The sequence below is a fragment of the Streptopelia decaocto genome, assembly GCF_964273445.1.
Source record: "Streptopelia decaocto genome assembly, chromosome: 2".
Taxonomy (NCBI): domain Eukaryota; kingdom Metazoa; phylum Chordata; class Aves; order Columbiformes; family Columbidae; genus Streptopelia; species Streptopelia decaocto.
The window spans coordinates 36,934,837-36,953,884 of NC_138655.1; the positions used below are offsets into that span (position 1 = coordinate 36,934,837).

The window sequence follows — 19,048 nt, forward strand, 5'->3', positions numbered from 1 at the left end:
AGCTGGGACCCAGGACTAGTAATACAGAATTATTGGTGCAGATAGTGTAGTAGATGTTAGGCTGGTGCTGCTTCCGCTTCTAACTGCAGTGTACTCTTCTAGTAGTATATTGTTTTTTTCACTAAATGAAATAATGCATTTGTGCTGATTTGTGAAAAGTTACTGTGTGAGATAAGCACATGTATTTCATAATAGCTTTTTTATTGTAGATCTCCCACACTTATTCAAGCCTCAGGCAGCAGCCATGGGTTATTCTGATAACTGGACATGTTTTTTGCTACAAATGCCAACATGATGACTTCTGCCGCTTTAGACTGGAGAAAGAATTTCTGGTTGTTGGTGGGCTTTAAAATAAAGTGTTATTTTAGTATTCCATGAATATTAAAATGCTGTTGGAACTGCATTTATCTTTCATGAATGTTCACTTTCATGAGTACATTTCACGTATTTATGTATCAAATGATTCTGTTTAACTGTTTTTAATAGGCATTTTGCTAAGGGAAGACTGAAGCTCCACCCAACTGCTTGTATTTAAAGTTCTCAAGCAGTGTTTGAATGAAGCTAGCTAGTGGAGAGATGCGTAAGAACTGTGATTGGTAATGCTGACTCTTCATCATACAATGTGAAAACTTCAATAAGCGATCCTTCATACTCACAAAATGGAGCATGTAGAAGTTTGCATCTCCTACTGTCTCATTTAAGAAGAATGCTTTTTTACTTCACAGCTTTAACTAGAATTCATCAAGCAAATATGTAGTGTTTAGGAGTGTGAGCTGTGCTTTTTGACGTTAAATACACAGAGGTAAAATATTTTAACAGTAACGTGAAGGAGGAAGAAACCTGTTTGAATGTGTGAAACTCAGAGGAAAGATGCGTAAAATACATACCAGAGCCTGTAATTTATTATAAAAGAAAAAAAAAATGGGAGGTGGGATGGGATAGTGGTGTTCCTGTGTAGATTTTTCAAGTATTTGTGATAGGTGTTTCTATATATTGGTATTTAAGAACTATGCATGCTTTGGTCTTGTCCTTTGATTCTTTGTAAGGGTACAAAAGGTGGCCCAAGTGCAGCCCTCTGGTTTCTGTTGCCAGTGGTAAAGGGACAGACTTTAACATTCATTCATCCTCTCTCTGTCAGGTGCACACACACAGACACACACTTCAACAAGAAATAAAGGCATTTAAAATGTTACGCATGGATGGACAAGTTTTAGAATTAAGAATTTTCAGGTTTGCTGCTTTATATTGTTCTGCAATCACAGACAAAATTATGGTAAAAGGATGCCTTCTTAAAGATGATTAGGGAGTTTTAAGTATTCTAATAGCAGCTCTTGAGGCCACGGGGTACAAATTAATTCTAATTAGCCCCTGGTGGAATGTGTCATTGAGGTTTTTAAAACTTTCTGTTCTATAAGGTAGATATCCCAGCATGTTTCTCGATGTCTTGCCATGTTAAAATCCACACACCACCTGGAGGGTTCTTCTTTAAATTACCAGTCTGCTTTGTGATGCGTATCTCCAAAGCCAGTTGACAGCTCAAAGCAGTTGAACATCTGCAGGGACCACATTACATAAATGTGTTGGCACCAACGTCAGTTCTTCCCACACATTCAAATGAAGCTGGTGTGGCTGCGCTGTATCTTCTTAATCAGCTTTGTCCAGCCATCTAGGTGATTTGTCTTTGGAAATGATGTCAGTTACTTAAGAATTTGTGGTACCTCACATGTGGGCAAGGAAAGTGCGGTTGTAAGAAACTGAGCAGGAGGAAAGGAAGCTGAAGAACCTGGTGATTAAGTTCCCTTCTGGAAGATGAGACCTATGGAGTGTCTTCAGTATTGGGTCTCTTTCTGCAAACTGGTTTCAGGATATGCAAATTACATGAAAAATAAACGTTGTTTTCCTCTGAAGTGAACTTCTAGGCTGTTTTTTGGTGGGTCTATTTTTTTTGCTTTGGAAAAGCAAAATAACTGATTTTGTGGATAATACTGTCTGTCTTGGTCTTACCTGGAATGTATTCATGGCTGTGCATTGAAAGCTTACAGAGCAGCACTCCAGAAGCTGTATCTGTACTGACAAATGTAAACAACTCCAGTTGCAACTTGAATATTTTTTATTATCTCAGAGTTTCCAAGTTCACATAAGCCGATTAAATTATTTCCTTAAAAGTTAACTGTTATGCAAGTATGATACATTCATTATAAATTGAAGATAGTGTTGATTTAAATAACTTGATTTAAAAAATGCTTTGTGCGTCATGGCAAATAAAAATTATTTTCGTATCTTATTGCTTTCATTCAAGTACAATAGGTGAAGCATCATAATTACAGCTATTGGAATACATATACTTTTTGTTCCCAGGCTTTTATTCATATTAGTGGAGGTTGTTAAAGTTGAGAATGCTCTCTTCTTATTTTTTTTCAGCTTTCATTTGAAGATTGCATGATTTCAATAACTCTTAAGATTTTAAATTAAATGCTGAGTATTTCTGTAACAATTCTGTTGGTGGAAAAAAGAGAAGTGGAAGTCTTATTTTAGTACCTTTAAATTACAAACATTGATAGATATTGCATCATAAAAATGGTGGGTGATTATTACATTTTCAGATGTTTTATTCTTTCTAAAATAGGTTTTTATCTTAGCCATTCTATTATAATGAAGTATATTGTTCTGGTAGTATTTTGGCATGGGTTGGTGCTATTCCTGAAAGCATTCTCTTGATAAAGGATTTCTAAGGGAGTTTGAGGATCTGCTTTTTCAGGGATGGCTGGGCGATGGAAAGAGCCTCACCAGTTAATGCCTGACCAGATTTCTTCTGTGCTGTAAAAACCAAAACAACAAAACCAAACAAAACAAATAAACATAACCAACTTTTTGTGTAGATTAATTATTTTGGTTCCATCAATGGACAGACTGTTCTTTTACCAGCACAATAAAGAACCTAATGTAAAGTCATCATCACACAAATACAGAATCTGGCATCCTTGGTATCTTAGAAACCTTTGTTGTGACATACAAAATAAGGTGTGGGCTGTTGATATTCTGCAGAAATCTAGACAGGCATGCAAGGGAAAAAAAAATGATGGCATACCCAAGGAGGATTCTGTAGATTTAGAAGGCACCTAAATCAAGATACTGAAGGTAGCTTTATCAATTTTGTTAAAGATTAAACTGCTCTTGTAGGTAGTGAATTAGCCTTTGTATCAACAGATATAATGACTCTGTTACTTCATTGATGATCATTACAGAATCAGTATGCCATTTAGGTGTATTACAGTTCTTAGCTATTTGGAAAGCTTAAGATATGAATCTGTGAAATACTAACACGTGTTGTTTCTAGTTATTAATTTATTTTCTCTCCTGATCTGATGATACTTTGATGCTTTTAGTGCTGGGTCCTTTTTGGTAGTTTGCCTGTTGGTTTTGACCACAGGTACAAAGAAGTGTTATTCTAGAAAGCCAGGTTACCTTCCTCCCCATTGTTTTGCACTCCCACCCAATATATTTTTTTTTTTTTCAAGAACGCGGATTAATATCAGATAATGCAAGTGATTTGGTCTGATGGAATTTGACAACACCTGCAGTTTAAAAAGAAAAAGAGGTCTCTTACACTGAAGTGGTGCATGTACACATCAAGGAACTGATTCACCTGGTATTCTCTATTGGAGAGAGTGGTTAGGCATCTGAGGAACCTTCTGCACATGTGTAGCAGGCTTTGACATGCACAGATTTAGTGTGCACATGTAGGCTGTTTCCAAATACATAAGCTCATTGTGTTGTTCTAGACTTTATCATATTCAATAATCCTAGTGCCCAGAACATGCTCGTTTGCTGTGTGTGATACCAACTTGCTCTCTGAAGGATTTCTATGTATCTGGCAGTCCAGATTGATAAATGTAGGGAAATTGAACAGGTTACTTCTTAAGAACTTTGTACAAACTGGTGCAGTTCATACATGTGCTATTGCATATGCATGCCAAAATGGAAACTGTCAGGAAGCAGGGAGAATAGTCTATTTGCTGCATGTTGAGGGGAGCAAGAATATGCGTGGCTTTTCTTCTGGTTCCCTGTTTGTGTGAACTGTGAAGTGGAGCCCAAGTTTCTTCTAGGTTAACCTGGTGGTAGTAAGGCTCTGCTCCTACCTGCAGTTAGTTAATTGTCATGAGTGGCAGTTACACAAAAGCCTGGGGATGTCTTCTCCTTTCTTAGGGTACACATGCTGTGTACGTTTATGGATTCATGAATTCAGTCACTTCTTTTTTGCCTGGTTCCTGAAAAGAGTTCAGTTACTGTTTTGACTTTGCAAAATATTTGCTCATCTTATTTCAGGAGAAGGTCTTAGGCCTCCTTACAAGCCTGGGGTGGTGGGTTTGCCCCAGTCTCCCATTTTTTAAACTGTTGGTTAATGAACCATCTTACTGTCAGGTTTCCTGAGCAGTTTGCAGACCCTTGTTAAAAAGTGTCACTGCAGTAAAAAAGCTGAAAGGTAAGAGCAAGTAAGTAGTAGCACTGTTGGATAGGTCGTCATCTTTGGGCTTGAGGAACATTCATGTGTATTCTTTAGAAATTTGTACGTTGGTTGCACTTTTGCTAGTGTAAGAAAAAGTTAGGAAGTGAAACCCACTGAAGTTGAAACTGAGTAAACAAACCTCTATTAAACAGATGATGTCATGGGGGAAAAAAAAACCCAAATATGGTTCCTTGAAAATTATATTTGTCTCAAAATTTTTTTCAGACTTTCCTCTTCAATTTTTTCTGTGTTAAGAGCAAAAAAAAAAAGTCAGTTCTGATGTTGAGCTTTCTCACCTATTTTTAGTCTCATCTGAAGTGCAGCAGGGGGCCTTTCAGTTCAGTTGTTTGTTGAGTTTCTTACATTTCACCCCTTTGTATTTTCGAAATAGCAAAAATACTGGCATTTATAGAAATCACCACCCTTTCAATTTTAAAGGAAGAATCTCAAACTGTTATACAGAAATTAACCATAGATGTTAGGGGAAAAAAACACCAAAGTAAATGATCAGATGAGTTTGTTGGGATATATTTTATGGTACAAGATATCCAGGAAAAATTAAAGTAGAATAAGCATGTTGCGATACCTGGTTAGAGAATAAAACTTAAATTACATCACAAATGCCTCAAAAGAGGAATTTATAGGGAGGAAGGTGACTGGGCTGATAAACTACTTGCTTAATTTTGCATATGGAATACCACTTTATATTGAATGATTTTGATGAAATCAGGAGAATATCCAGCTAATTTTATCTGCCAGTGAAAAATAGCTTATTATCCCTTCAGCTGGTTTTGTGGGGGATATCTTTATGACCTTTATAACTTTCCATTCAAGTAAATTTTTTAGCTTCTAGATGTCTTTATTTTTTTTCCTACAAAAAAAAAAAAGGAAAATGCTGTAGTATTAACATGAAAATGTACTGTTTTGATGCAAACTGAAATGTATTCTGTTTCACAGATGTATGCTATTTCTTAAACATAACTGTATTTTTCTGTAATGTAACGATAGACTTGCCTTTCTAAGCCTTGAAGAAGTTACAATTCTGATTTCAAAGATGTCTTTCTGTGGTCTGTTCCAACATCTGACAACAGAAACCTACTTGCAAAAAATTAGGTTTTTTACTCCAGCGCCTCTTTTCAGGAGCCTTATGTTTGCATGAGCTTATGCTGTTCCTTCTCAGCATGTCTGGAATCGGGAACAAGTGGAATAATAGACTTTACCTTTGGGTAAGCTGTGCCTGGGTGGAAGGCTGAAAGGTGTATGGCTGAAGGGTGGTGAGCCTCCCATATCGCTTGTCCATGGCATGTGGGAAGCTGGAGCCAGGAAAGGGCCTATGAGAAAGATGAGGACAAACTTTTTTAGCAGGGGTAATGGTTTTAAACTAGGAGGAGAGATTCAGGACAGACATGAGGAAGACATTTTTTACCTTGAGGGTGATGAAACACTGTAACAGGTTGTCCGGACAGGTGGTAGGTGCCCCATCCCTGGAGACATTCAGCTCTATGAAAGGAGTTCAGCTTATTAGTTGTACTTCTTCTACTTCTTGAATGTTGATCGTTGTTATATTGAAATCTGTTTTGCAAAATTAGGGAATAAAAAGAAGATCTAATAATGTTGATGCATTGAGGTGCAAGTCAATGCCAGCCCTGGGTGTTGTACCCTATGAATACAGACTGTAGCAGACAGCAGTCTCTCTGTTCAAGATACCTTACAATAGGAGTCTTGTACCAGTACACACAAGCCATAACCTGACTGTGAGAGACACCAGTTTTTCAGATAAACTGCCCTATACATGTAAATTTTAGAACATTAAGCAATTATTTTTATTAAACAATGAAACATAATTATAGTGATGTTTAGTCTCCTTGTAACTATTGTAGAGGTGCTTAGGAGGCTCTTGAACACTCTGTGCTCTTGTGGCTCACCTGTTCAAAGCTGCGCGTTAATATGTTAAATTTTCAGGGTCAAAGGCATTTTGGCATGAACTATGTACTCAAAAACTTACTCTCATCACTTAGGGCAGATTGCTTTATTGCTAACGCCCTGTCCATGCCCAGCTCCGATTACTGCCCCACTTACAACTCTAGTAGGCATTGTGTGTTGAACTAACTTGCCTAGAGGAAGCCACTTCCTTGGACAAGTTCTAAACCCAGGAGTTTTACAGGTGTGGTGTGGTTTCTTGTTTTTTGTTTTTTTTTTTAATTGAGCTCTTGGGTTTGTATGTAATAGAAGCAGCCAATGCTGTAGAAAGTTCACTTGTTCAGGGAAAAGTTTAAGTAGCTGCTCAGGTTGAGAAGGATAAAAATGAATTGGTGCTCATAGCTACTTCATTTTTTTGCATTGTACTGCTTTCTATAAAAACTTGGTACTCGCTGCTTAAGAATGATTGCTTTAAATTTGTGCATCTGTTTCCAAATACAGTTTATATGCTGAGTGTATTTGTATATCTTTATATAAACATTTGTTGCTTGGGATATATTTTCAGTTTGCTATTTTTAAAAATAGATTTTTAAATTTGTTTTCTACTGTTAGAATGTGGTGAGTTAGGTATTTAGTTTATATCTTAAAATAGCAGAAGTGGCCTCTGAGATGAATCTAGAGTTTGCAACTTCTTTGGGAAATTATATGGGTAAAGTATAATATGTTCTGACCTGATAGAATTTCATAGTTTAGTTGTTGTTTTGTTGGTTTTCCTTTCATGATTTATTGTTTTTTTTGGTTTTCTTTCAATTAAAAAAACTGTGACATAATAGTTTTCTTCCCTCATGGATGTAATTCTAAAGAGAAATATAACATTTAGGGAATATGCATTTGGATTGCCCATGCCATCCATATTAACATCCTTACATTGATGCTTTGTGAGGTTTTAATTTTTCAAATATTTTTTGTTAATATTTTCCAGGAAATCTTTGCCTCCTTTATTGCACAAAATGTAGTTGCTTGTGATGTGAGAAGAGTTACAACCATTCCTTCTCTTTTTCTGTCTAAGAAGAATGGAGATAGTTGTGTCTACTTATAAGGCAGCTAAATACCACTCTGGAGAAAAAGATTATTTCTCATGCTTCCATCTTGTAATTGCTTATTAGTGCAGACATGGAAATCAGGCTTTTCCTAGATGGTCATTGTGTGCTTCTCATTTGTTAAGTGCTTGATGTGGGATCTTGCAGCCTGATTTGCCTTCCCTGCCCTCTTCCTCTCCTCCACCCACTCCCAACAGAGGAGAAAGCTCAGGCCAGGGAGCTCTGCTTGTGTGAGGGCTGCATGTGATTCAAAAATTGGTAGAATACAATTCTAGCAGTCTTAAACTGGGTGCACAGAAGGACCAGTGTTTGGGCTCTGATCTCTCAGTGCTCGTTTGGGGTTTTGAGGATGAAGTGAAGTGCTCTGATATATTTGAGTACTTTAGAGAAGCCACTGAGAGAACAAATTCTGGCTTTGGAGTTTGAGCACTTGACCATTTCAGACCATTCACTTTTCTTTTTAAGTAAAGAATTACAGGGGCAACAACCTACGTGCATAAATTGACTTGGGAGCTCTGTGGAAAACCATCATGGAATCTTATCTCGGTCTAATTAAAAACCAAAAAGAACATGCTGTAAGCAAATTCAGTTAAGATGCACCATAGGCTCAGTGCTTCCAGTACTGTTCCCTTCAGGAACAATGGTATCCATATTCAGTAATTATTTTAAAGCAAAGAATGTTTTCAGTGTTTTCTGTTATTCCTTTGTTCGTTCTTTATTTTTTTTTTTTTTTTTTGGTGGATTAGGTTAAAATTAAGGACGTCGTAAGTAATGGGTTATGAACAGCTCACTGTGTTGGCTGATGGTTTATTCTCATGAATAACTTCCAGTATAGGATATTTTTCAAAATGTCTGCATCACTTGTCTGGAAGGACATGTCTGAAACTTTCTTGAAAGAAATTACTTAATAGAGATATCTCTTAAAGCAGAATAAAAGTTCAGTGTTGAAAATTGATCTATTATTTTCTTAATTTGAAAAGGTTTTGCTTTTCTTAATTTGGAAAGTAAATGAAAGACCAAGAGTTAGGCTTTTCACTGGTGACTTCCAGGAGAACTTCTCTGGCTTGATAAGCAGTAAGACTGTGACCAGGCTGGTAGGTCAGCTGCAGTACGTCCTACCTTTTTGTTCTTGTTCTCCTACACTATTATTTTCGTGGGATATGATGGAAGAGAGGGGACAGTGCAATGAGAGTGTGTTGTTTGATTACACATAGAAAATTTTTGTTAGAGGCATGAAGACAATTTGTAGTTTTGTGTAGGAAGCAGTAAAGAACAAGTTGGGGTAATTGTTTTGGAAGTAGGATGATATGGGAAGCAAGGCTCTGCTGCTGTTGTCACAGGTTGGCTTCCCATGTCACCCCCTCAAAAAGAAGAGATCTTGAACTACAGGCTGGGTTGCGATTTCTTTCTGTTTTTTCTCGGTAAGTCTTTGTGGGTAGGCTCAGTGCTTCCAGTACTGTTCCCTTCAGGAACAATGGCATCCATATTCAGTAACTATTTTAAAGCAAGGAATGTTTTTAGTGTTTTCTATTATTCCTTTGTTCTGATCCTTAGTTCTACGTGCTCATCTGTATTTCCATAAATCTTAAAATTCCTTCATAAGGTGAGAAAGGCTTTAATTATATTGAGGCTCATGTCTGTCTTCAGTCATATTTGGAGAAGTTACTGACAGCAGATCCTCCTTTCCCCAGAGAGCGAGGCGAGCAGTGCTGTCTGCCTTTTGATCTGTAGACTCCCAGCTCTGACAGAGCGACGAGGAACCTGGAATTATGCTACAGTCGTGCAAATTACTCCTCTCTTTCTCTCCCCTCGTTTTCCAAACGTGTTTTGGAGGTTGCTTATGTAGCTTAATTATTTTGCTGTTCTACTTCTTTCCAAAGTCCCTCGATAAAATTAGATGACTACACTCATAAGGAGATTATGATCCAAATATATTAGACTTTCCCCTTACTGCCAAAGTCATATAACATTAATGAAATTAATTGTGTCTTGGTATTCTTAGTTTGTCGTGCACAGACAGCACAAATTGAGTACTGGAGATAATCCTGTAGCAAGCTGAAATGGCTTCTCACAGAACAATGGGATGATTAGTGACACCAAATTTGAAGACAAAGCTGGGATCCGGTAATAACAATTTGTGTGATTTCTATATACCTGAAATATTAAATGCTTTCAAATGTGAACTAGTTCAGAGTTCTAAGTTAAAATGAAAGGCTTTAACGCTAGTTTGTGTGCAAACATAGGATACTGCCAGTGGACTAAAACCAAGACTTGAAATAATAAATTTACCCAAAGTAGCGAACTGTTGCCTTAATTAGATATAGCTTCAAAGCATATGCTAAGATTTTTCCACTACAGCTTTTCATCACTTCAAGTTCAGCATGCCCTATACAGATGCTTAATTCGTATGCTGGGCCCTGTGATAAAGCTATTTCTGTCGATGAGATTCCAAAATTATAGGCACTGATGTCAATGCAGATGAGGTTAGCCTAATTTGGTCAAGAGAGGGCTATGCCATGCAAAATCTTCTTTACATGGGCACATAAAGGCCAGTGCCAAGACTGACAGGTGTCCAGTGGGTGGCAAGGAGCTTCAGAGATAAACATTCTTGTTGGTACTGCTACAATTCTTGCTTCTTTAAGAAACAATATAATAATCGTGTGGGTTTTTTTCAGCATCTCTGCAGGATAACTGAATAAAATGGGAATAGAACTTAATTTTACAAATGTGATTTTTAAAAAAAATCTGTCTGAAATAACTGTTTCTAAAATGCTGGATTCTTAAATTCATTTCTGTTTAAAGTTAAAGCTTGGCAATGAAAGTAGCATCTTGTTACCTTAAAAAATGGAATATTAAATTCAGAGATATCCTGCTGTGAAATTCTTGCAGAAAAATTACTTGAAAATTGTTTTTACTTGTAGGAGGTCTTGGAATGTTGTAAATGCAATAAAATGCACGCTCCGGTTGAATAATGAGAAGCTGGTACAAGGACACTGAATTTTTGAGAAGGCTGTGGAAGGATATTGGTTATAGTTGAAGAAGTCCCTAAGTTGGTGATGGTTTTTTTTCCTACTAGCTTTCCACCTTTTTTCCTATGTCAATGTGTCAGCTGTAAAGTGTATGAAAAATGTATTAATCTATTAATAGAACGCTTTCTTTACATATGCCTGTTTCCGTACCTCCTTTCATGCTTCCCCCTAATAGGGAATTGCAGTCGCATGGCATTTTTTGATTGGTATTTTTTTGGTAATAATTTTGAGCTTGTAATTCTTCTGTTCCTTTGTCAGCTTTTTCTTAGTACTGATATTTTTTTTTTTTTTTAAACAAACCTCTTTCTTTGTATGGAAAAAACTAACAACAAAAAACAACCCACAAACAACCTCTGTAATGGAAGGCCGAACCTTTTCAGTGTACTATTTCAGTCTCAAACACAGTAGTCTTTTTCAGTTTAACACCTGCAGGCATAAGCCACAACACTACTGAAAAGCTGTTACTGGGTCAGCTTTATCTATGATGAGATGCTGAAATAAATAGATGGGGTTTTTGATGAACATGCCAACAGAATATTAATGTAAGGCAGTAACTACACGTTGTACAAATGTGTAAATGTCTATAAAATCAGTCTTGCATGAAAATAGCTTTATTAAACTTCATTAGCGAGTTTTTAAAGCATTCCCTATAAGAAATTTGCATCTGCTGCAGGTCAGAGAAGGAGAGTTTGAAAGTATCTAAAACAGGGTTGTATCAGTAGGTCAATAAAATAAGAGATGGGAAGCTGGCAATAATATATTGCAGGCTGGAAAGTGAGGGAGGGTGTTGCAGTGGCAGGGGTTGAGCTGTGGTGTTTGGAAGGTTGGGGTTTGCAGATCACCTGCTACTTACAGCCCAAGTTTAGGCAGTTCAGCTCAAATTGGTCTGCTTAACCAGTTCAGTTGAAACTGGTCAGCTTAACCTTAATGGGTGTAGGTTTAATTAGTTCTTGGGAAAACTCATGGAAGACTACAAGCATTTTTGAGTATGGTGCATAAGCAAGTTCTGAAATGTTTAGTGCAGGCAAGTATCCTGCTGAAATTTCTCTGGAAAGAAGGTTGTAGCAGAAATTGTAACTCTGATGATTAGTTTTTGTTTGTAAGCTTAAAATGTTCCATTTTTGAGGGGAAAGAAGTTAAATGTAGTTGGCCAATGTAACTTTTCTTGCCTTTTCTTTGTATTTCAGATACTGTGTGTTGCTTCCTAGTTGTGTGCTTTGCTTTTTTTTGTGAAATGCTTGGGCACAGCCAACATGATCTTTCTTTGGATCTCTTTAAGCTTAATAAACTTTGTGATGACTATTTAAGTTAATTATTATTTTCATTTGTAATGCCATCATATTATTAAAAAAATACTATATTGATTTGTGGATTTGACAGCAGATGGTGTAACCACTTTCTGTGTTTGTCCTGTGTAGTCATTCAGTTATTTTAATGGAAATGATCACAGAATAGGAAAATAACAGCTAGGCTTGATTTATTTCAGATGTTCTATGCCATTTCTGCTTAATTTATTAATGTGAAACCTCCAGCTTTCCCCTTGAATTTTAATCTTTTTTTGAAAACATCATATTTTCATGGTTTTGTGTGATGGCTAGCAAGGAACCAGAAACAAAGAGATGATTTTATTACTGCCTTTTTAATGTTTAACATATTTTTGGAGCTTTAGCATGTGCCTAGGGAAATCCTCAAATGTGTGTGGTTTGTTTTTTTTTTTTTTTTTTCTTCCTATCTCTCCCCCCTTCCCCCCTTGGGAAATATTTTTTTAGTAACATTTGAAAATCATATCTAAAATCCTTGCATAAATACCTGCTTGTAATAAATGGAAGTTGTGTTGCCTAGAGTCTCAATAGATGTCAATGTTTTAATTTTGTGTAAACTGCTATTTAAATACTTACTATAAAGTGAATGGAAGTGTGTATGAGAAGTTTAAAAGTATCTTTTAGCAGTGCTGGAGTAGCAAAAATTTACTAGTCTAGAACCAGGCGGGCAGATATTCCTGAGGCTTACAGGGAGGTTTGAGCCCTCATAGATATGGGAGATTACCCATCACTTGGGAGCCAAACAGAACCAGTTAGGGTTTTTTTTTTTTACTCAATCTATTAATTTATGATTGCTTTTCGTGTCTGAAAGAGAGAAGCCAGGGAACAAGTCAAAAAGCAGCAGTTCACACTGTACCTTGACCCCATACCTTTTACCTTTCCTTCATTGCACTGCATTGCTCTCCCCTTCGGGTTCATGAGCTAGACAGACACATCAGTGGAAATTCATATTAATACACACAACTGCCCTCTGGGGAGGCCCTGGTTGCTTCCCCTTTCCCACACACACGCTTCTGGGAGCCACAGAGCTGCAGAAAGGAGCCCGTAATGTTCACATATGAACAAAAGTTATTGGAGAAGCTTCTCTCCAGAGAAAAAAGCTTAGACCTTGAATTCAGAGGACAAACTTCTTGTCATTTGCATCTTCTCTAGATAATTTATGAAGAATTATAACATACAACTGCTGTGACTTAAATTTCTGTAATTTTGAGCATTGTGATGTGTTGACAATTTTGTGATGTTGTCCTTCTGTGAGAATGTAAGCTCAGTATTTTTTATTTCAGTTTCCAGTTAAATATAAGTCAGACAGTAAGATAGGCTTTCACTGTTCAAAGGATGTGCTTTAGAAGTAGAACATAAATGTTTTATTACGAAGTCTAAAACATTGGTAACTTTTCTTATCATGTATTACTGTTAATCTGTTTTGACTTACATAGCCAGGTTACTTCCAATATGTGAAGTGTGTGGGAACTGAAATTACTTTTTTCTTTGCTTCCAATATACCATTCTTTGTTAAAGGTATGTTTAATAATGAAACACGGTAACTCAGAGCAGCTAAAACTCAGTTTATTGCATCTCACCTTCAGAACAGTTCGTCTTCAGTGAATGGGTTGCAGTCTGAGGTTCCAGTGGTACATTGTCTTGTAACAGTGGTACCATTTTTTAACTCTTTGAAATCACAGATGTAGGCATTCATATTGAAGTCTAAAACTGGTCGAGTTTCTTGCTGTGCTGCAGACCTTTTGTGCATGAGCAGATGACAGTATCTGCAAACAGGTCTGGACAAATACAAGCCCTGGCTGAGCATCTGTATGACCACACTAAAATGGTTTTCTGTCGAAGCGTAGTAAGTGTCACTATGTCCAAAAGACAGTTGAAAAATAAATGTGTGTAGGCTGTTATCTTAACTTCTATTACTTTTTATTTTGTTTGTTTCTTTAAAGAGGATTTGGTAAAAATGGAGTATAGCTTTGTGCCAGCATCTCTTCTCTGGAGACAAGCACAAATCTAAGCTCTGTGGATTTAAACAAAGCTGTAAAATGCAATTGTAAGTAAGCAGTCTCAGAAAAATATCTGAACAAAATGAGAATGAATATTATACTGTAGAACTTCAGGTCTTTGGCTAAATACATTTTTGTAAGAACAAAGTTTTTATGGTACAAACTGGCACAGTGACAAACGATCTAGTTTAGATCCTTTAAATATATAATGGTATGTTCTTTACTATTAGGTAAAACAAATCATCAGAAGATTAACTAAAGCTCATTATATGACAGAGGCACAGAGAGTATTCTAATTTCTAGAAAGAAGTAATCTGTTTCTAGGTGTTTAATCTATACAAGGAAATTAAAAATGCATTTTTGTCCATCCCTCAACTAAGATATCTGCATTTTTGCCAAATAATTTTTCCAGTGCTATATGGCCATTTCTGTTAACTTACATGAGCATGATATTAAGCAAATAAGACGAAAGGTTAAGAACAGCCATCAGAAAATTGCAATGTTTAAAGTGTGCTTGCTTTGGCAAAGATTTACATGATTGTTTATAAAATATAGCATACCTCTCACTCCTTTTGGAGATGCAGTGTGCATAGGATGATCCTGATAGTTTTCTATTGCAACACTAGAGTAGCTGGTGAATGAGTTGTGCTATAGAAATGCAGGGTTGTTGGCTTCTTTTCATTTGCTGAGATTAGATGTTGTAGTTTTAATGAGGAGGGGGGGTTCTTTATTTTTCTATCTTATGGAAGACTGAAATTGAAGATGTATAAAAATGAGAAGTGCTCTCTAAGAAAATAGGTAAATTCTACTTTTTGGATTTGTATTTGTCCTTGGCTTTGAAGTTTGTGTTCTGGAATTCTAACCCCCAGATTTAAGATCAACCAACCAGTCTTCTGAGTTTAGTTGCGACAAACTGACTAGTAGCAATGATTTATATGTAGTAAAGAAGGTGAATTTTGCTAACGTTCTTCAGCTTTTCCTGTTTGCTTATTGCTTACTAGCTGATAGATAGCTTAATTAATAAACAGCTAGAATATTTGGAAACTTGTACCTTGATGCAACATAGGCTACATGGCAAATGCTTTAAATAAGAACCTGACTTGGAAGTCAAATGCTTAGATAACATTTTTAATTAAAATACAAACAGAAGTAGCATTTGTAAAAGTTGGTCACTGTTTATACACTGAAATTCTAAAAGGTCTGTTCTCAGTATCTGTAAAAATAATGGTGTATTCTTCTGTTTTCTGTGAGTGCAGTGTTTCGTGGTTGAGAGGTGCTGCAGCGACAGCTACCTGCATTTGTTACAAGAATACTTGTCATAGATTACCATTTAATTATTCTTTGCAGTGAAGTCTGCTGGAGAGAGAGATTATATGTAATAGGTAATGAGACAGGGAGAAAAGCGAAGAAAAGATGGAAATGAGTTTAGGGCTGTGGTGTGTGTGGTGGGTTGTGTTTTTTGATTCCTTCCCCCTCACCCCCCTCTCCACTGTGTGCTGATGAATTGGTAAATGGTAGGTTAATTCCTCAGCTGTCTTTACATGCTGTTAATATGAATATGGTGAAGTTCCGTGGCTGGTCCATGACAAGTACTATGCCAGTCAGGAATGTGTCCTAGAAACCAGTGTACCACAAGCACGGTTCTGTGCCTGTTCTGGGAGGGGGTGTTTGAAGGGCAAAGGAGACCCCACAGAGATCTCATTTCTGGGCCAAGTACACAAATGCACATGCGTGAAATCAGGTCATTGTGGAGAGCAGGAGTGATGAGCAGTGGGCCTCAGACTTCTGCATAAAAACTAATGTGGTGATAGACATCTGTGAAGCCCTGCTGCATTTAAACAGGAGCGTCACATGAGACCAAATAACGTGTGTGAAATATGGTGCTGTTGCTTCAGCTCTGGATTTCATGAAAGTGTTACTGAAATGTTTTTTGGGAGGAGCATTTAAAGACACTTCTGAAGATATGGTAGTTACTGAGGTTTGTAAGGCAATGCTGAGTAATTCTTCAGGATTGCTGAATTTTATTAAAAAAAAAAAAAAGATTGTAACAGATAGGTATTTAGAAATATACAACTAAAACTGAGATCCTGTACTTGATACTTCGAATAACAGAGTATGCTAGTAGGAAATAATGGGTTTCCAGGTGGACCCTTGTAGACCTCTAAGACTGTATATGAAATAATTAGATCCTTGCAAATCACTATGGCATGTTAATGGGGAACTACTTTGAATCGGTAAGAGCTGGTCCAATGTGATGCCAGTTTCACAATGAGAGCGAACTGGTATCTCTAGAAAATTCCTAGTGGAATCTTTGTAACAATGGTTGCAAGATTCCAGGTGCTTTCTACTGTATTGATAATGAATTCTTGTTCTGTGAGGAATGACACAGAAATAATTACTCAGTAAATGCAAAAATTATAGCAAAATGTGTCTTTGCTTAGGTGCATCAACAATGTCATGTCGTTAAATTTACATAGAAGTCATTTGGATATTTATGTTTGGAAATGGTAAGAAACAGCAGTTGCCCTTGTACATTTGAGCTGATGGCAAGCACAGAGGAACTAGGCAATGACTTCTAATGCTATATTTGAGTGTTAAGTACTGGAAACCTTGTCTTATCAAACATAGTGCCTCTGCATGCATTGAGAAAATGAATTTTAAAAAAAAAAACTGAAACAGAATCTGCTAAAAAGCCGTGAAGAAAAAGAGAAGAAAGAAAACAAAGCAGCAATGGAAACTTCCGTAATTTTTAAAAGACAAAAAGTGCAATTTAAGATAGCTGTTCTTTCTGGTGTGCTCGTTCATTTCACGATGAACCTGAGAACAGTGTTTACAGCCCAAGGGTCACTGATTGCATTCCCAGAACTTACAGAGATAGTGTACTATCACAGAAGGAGTTTAAGTCTTCTACCTGGGGCTTTACCATACTTGCTAATGACCTTGAATAATTTCCGTGGTATACTTGTAAAACATCATTGATTTCACCTTCACCTTAGAATTGTTAATGGGGTTATTTACAGCAGTACTTCCCCAAAAGAGGTACTTTATCTTCTTTGTTGATTTCTGATACAAACTGATGCACTTCTTGCTTTTCCTTTGTCTACGAATTCGGAATCCTGTTTCTGAAACAGTCTTTCTGTTTCCAGGTTGTAGTTAAAACAAATAATGCTGCAGTGATGCGTAACAGATGGGCAAATATTTTTATTTCTGTGTTCTGGTATTAAACTTATGCATGAGACAATAGTTTTAAGAAAAACTTTCAGTAAGATTAAGCTAATTAATTAAACCACTTACAGTTGGAAGACAAAAGGGGTGATTACTTTATATTGCTGTGTTTCCTACGGTAATGTTGTGTTTCCGATACCGATGGAAGAAAGGCTTGCTCCATACAGCTGGGATAAGACCATCCACACACTCCAAGAACATCTTCATGTGTTTTGAGACACGAAAACAGAGAAGACTGATTGGGGATTAAAAACTGTGGTGACAGAGAGAAATGCTTGACCTTTCAAAGATCATAAAGCTATACTTGTTTTATTTGGAGGAGAGTTCAATCTTGAAGCAAATCACCTCATTGTCACTGTTTATCGTGACCATTTGTTTGTTTTCCAGAGTGGTTTCAGTATGTGCTAACCAGGCTCCTTTCAAAAGAGACCGAGCCATTCCACTCCTTGTGTGACCAGTTGTGCTCTAATCCTCGATAGGGTCATAGAGGTTTGACCGATTATCGGCCATTTTTGGCAGCTTTGAACCTACTGTGGTAGAATCCAGTTTGGGAAGTCTGAGTAAATGTGGCCTGCAAAAAAACCCTCTCTTGGGCTTCATATAGTATAGGTGTAAAGACCTCAGCAGCAGCTGTGATTTGATCTGCTCCAGTTGTGCCAAATTGTTAATGCAGATATGGCATAATACCATTTATTTATTTTTAAGTAAGATCAGACTGATGATGACTAATTGTCAGGGTGTCTTAACCTTGTCAAGTGTTTGGAGATTGTAATGTTTTTACATCTACCTCTGTGACAGTTTGTATTTTGGGTGGAACTTGACAGACCTTTAGATAAGTGCTGTATTTATTAAGTGAGGTACCTAAAGGTCCATTCTGAATGTTCTTGCCTATGGTTTCGATCTGACTGATTTTCAGGGGCATGAGGAGGGAACAGAAGATACACGTTTGCAATGTAGTGGTGCTGTAGGAATCTACAGCTTGGTGTCAAGATCATGATTATGGTTTAAAAGCCAGCACAAATATTGGGAATTGTAATATAAAACAACAAGGAGCCCTTTCTCAGTTGCTCAGTCTTCTCCTTTGTTCCGTACACATCCACTGTGGCACGTGTCCCCTTTTTGTCCGCATGGGAGGAAATTCACCATCTTAGTGTTGAAGTTACTCCTTTGCTAATCTGTGCTGACTTTTGTATTTTGTGCGCATATTGGAATTTGCAATATGATCTTACAATAAAGTAATTATAGGAAGAGCAGAATGTTAATATAATTTTCCTTTAATTATTCCACTTCATCTTTTTAAACTCATCAATATCCCACACTGTTCCTTCCCCCCCCTCCCTGTAGCTACTGCCTTTTATTTTTTTTTTCCTGAACTAGTTGAGGTTTCTTTGTATTTCTGAGATGAAACATTTTTGTTGGCTTAAAGTGACTCTCAGAGCTGCCCCAAGTATATAGGACCTCTTGGCTGCATAATCAGTGCTCTTAGAGGAAGTCAGCCTGCTTTCCAGCCCTGGAAAGTGCTGGTGGAGGGAGAGGGGGATTGTAGGGAAGTTCAACCCTTGGAGCATTAAACCAAAGCAACTTGCCAGTTCAGGCATGAGTGTGTGTGGCTGGAAAGGCAGTATGAAGGATGGCTTGGTATTTAGTGGACAAAAGAAGAGATTAGAGAAACATAACTGGTGTCAGTGGTTGCATATGTTGAGTGCATTGAATTTTTTCATTAATATTGTTTATGGGAAGTTGCTGTGAAAAGAACCTTGAAATATGTTTTGAAGTTCAGTTCATAGCAGTTTTCCAGGTCTCAAAGGTGAAAGGAACTTGTGAATATCACCTATGGGTAAATATGCTAGAAAGAGGCTCCTCATAGCCTTTAAAGGCAAGGCAGTATCCTGAGTTAGCTTAGGTGCCTTGAGTACTGGAGTGTGATCCTGCAGCCTAGCAAGCT

The 19,048-nt window shown here is 37.1% G+C and overlaps 1 protein-coding gene across 4 annotated transcripts in view; it reads left to right on the forward strand.

Annotated features, from left to right (window-relative positions):
• The window catches only part of PDE7A (phosphodiesterase 7A), a 78,785-nt gene that overhangs the window by 15,457 nt on the left and 44,280 nt on the right, over nt 1-19,048 (forward strand). The gene's annotated exons all lie outside the window — the stretch shown is intronic.